Here is a 2,409-nt window from a genome sequence, read left to right as displayed (position 1 = left end):
AGGCCAAAAAAAAAATCTTCATTACCAATCCTTGTCATCATCATTAAGTCTTAGCAGAAAACATTTGTGGTCATAGCTTCGAAACGCGTTGAGGATATTACATTTATCAGACGAGATCCAAACTATCCAGCAACTAAGGAGAATCGGTTAAGGGTTAGGAGTTGAGTGTCTAAACCTACAACGTCTCAACTCCTACTGTCTTTCGCTGTCTGCAGCCAGTTGTGGGAAGGCAGTAATAAGCCTTAATATTTAGATATAACCTTAAAGTAGAAACAAACCACCCTAAATTTTTACATTTGTAAAAACTCTCACCCTCCAACCCTTTTAAATCGCCCCAATAAAAAACAAACAAACACTTGTTTTATCTTACAGTATTTGAATTATTGATTGACTTATTTTTTTGGATTTATATATATATTGTACGCTTGGACTTACATATGTTTATGCATATTATTTAGTTTTTTTTTACCTATGAATATTTTTTTGAGAAATATTCGTGTCTTTTTGTGAGCAGGAGTGGGCAGCTAAAGCTGAGATGGGCTGATAAAAAAATTCCCTTCTGTTTTCTAAACCTCTTCACTAGTTTGTGATACACTGTTTTCCAGTTTTCAACCCTTAATGTACGACTCATCTACAAGTTAATTTATCCTGCAGAACATTATATAACACAAAATGTCATTAATAGTAACCCAGGGCTCCATTCCCAGAGCATTAGCGAAGTAACAGTTCAAAGTGTTTACTTTGACTCAGAAAAGTACCGGCGGAAGCTTATTTGAATTTCATGATTTGAACTCGTAGCCCGTATGCTATTGGTAATACATCATGACGTCATTAAGACATCTCGTGGAACAGCTCGTGTCAGCCTCGATTCAAAATTATATATTGATTATCTATATTTATTAAATACTCGAAAACCTGGATCAGTGGTTACCATGCAAACTAAGACTCCATGGTTCACGTCTCGTTATCGTCAAAGGAAAAAAAATATATAAAAATCACGCTCCGAATTTCGGGGTCCTTATAAAAGTTACGATCAGATTCCACTATTCGGTCTGGCAAGGGTAATACAAGGGTTGTCGGTGGGTGGTGTTGACTAGTTGCCTTCCATCTAGTGTATCACTTCAAAATTAGGGATGTATAGCGCAGATAGCCCTCGTGAAGTTTTGCACGAAATTCAATAAAAACAAATAAATTATATTTCACAGTCTCCCCCTTAAAAGTTGAAATGCAGGAACCCCCTTACACCATTCTGAAAAGCTTTGGTTACTAGAATTAAGAAACAGTAAAAGTGTTACTTCCTTGGAGTATTCATATCTATGTACAAACTGTCTGTTTGTCGGTCCGTAATGAACATTTTCCGACATCGGATCACTATAAAACTTTTAAGGGTCCTTGGGTATGCTTCAGAAGGATTCTAAATCCCCTTACGTTATCCATTTTCTCATTTCTCCGAGCTTGACAGCCAGTTAAATATCCTCCCCCCCCCTTGCTACTGCGGGCGAATGACGCACACGTACGTTGTTCCGCCATCCCCGAAACAAATGTCATGTCTGGCGCGAATATCTTTGCCGAAGTGTATGAAATAGGTCTGTTGTGCTGAAAACCACGACAACAATGTTAGATATTGTTGTTATATTGTTGATATAGACAATGTTGTTCATTTTAAGAAGAGTATTATTTAGTTTATATTGTTTAAAGTAAGTTATTTTTGAAGTGATAGTTATGGCGAGTTAGCTTATTGTTTACGAATCATTTGTTGTGAATTGACGTCACGTTAGTCGAACCTTTTGTATTCTTCTCGTTGTTTTAAGTGAGTATTGTTACATCATAGCGTCTCGTCTCGTAGTTGGTAGAAAGTACTAGGCCTCAGTTGGGTACAATATATATATATAGGCGACCACGTTAGTGCAAATAAGTAAGTTAGTGAAAGTAAGATAAAGTTAGTGAGAGATCTAGATCTAGATAGTGTTTGTAAGTTTAGCTATAAAGAGTGTATAGTGGCGACTTTTAAAGTGTTATAACCGCAGATTGTATTGTAATAACAGAGTAGAGAAGAATAATTCATCTTGTCAAAGGGTGTTTTAAAGTAACTGAATCCGCCTGTGTGGACTTTGACAAAAAGGAGACAATTATTTAAAACTCTGGATGCAACTGCAATAACCAACAGCTATAGTGGTGATTTTGAAGTGAGTTTCACAGACTGTATTGTAACAACAGAGATAGAGAATAATAATTCGTCTTGTCATATGGGTTCTAAAGTAACTAAACCAGGCTGCATGAACTTTTAACAAGAAAGAGAATTATTTAAAGCTCTAGATTTAACTGTGGTAAACAACAGTGTAACAAATTTTTGTACATACGTTTGACTTTTGAAAATATTATTTTAAAACAAGTGGATTGTGTGCTGTC

At 35.9% G+C, this 2,409-nt stretch overlaps 1 long non-coding RNA gene across 1 annotated transcript in view; it reads right to left on the bottom strand.

Annotated features, from left to right (window-relative positions):
• Positions 1 to 2,409, bottom strand: part of LOC111089855 — a 13,534-nt gene that overhangs the window by 9,335 nt on the left and 1,790 nt on the right. The window contains exon 3 of the long non-coding RNA XR_002614019.1: positions 2,198 to 2,200. This is a non-coding gene — a long non-coding RNA (uncharacterized LOC111089855). The remainder of the gene's footprint in view (positions 1 to 2,197; positions 2,201 to 2,409) is intronic.

The sequence above is a fragment of the Limulus polyphemus genome, unplaced genomic scaffold (genome assembly GCF_000517525.1).
Source record: "Limulus polyphemus unplaced genomic scaffold, Limulus_polyphemus-2.1.2 Scaffold7639, whole genome shotgun sequence".
NCBI lineage: Eukaryota > Metazoa > Arthropoda > Merostomata > Xiphosura > Limulidae > Limulus > Limulus polyphemus.
The sequence above is the reverse complement of the archived record's forward strand: the minus strand, read 5'-3'. Positions and strand labels throughout refer to the sequence as shown.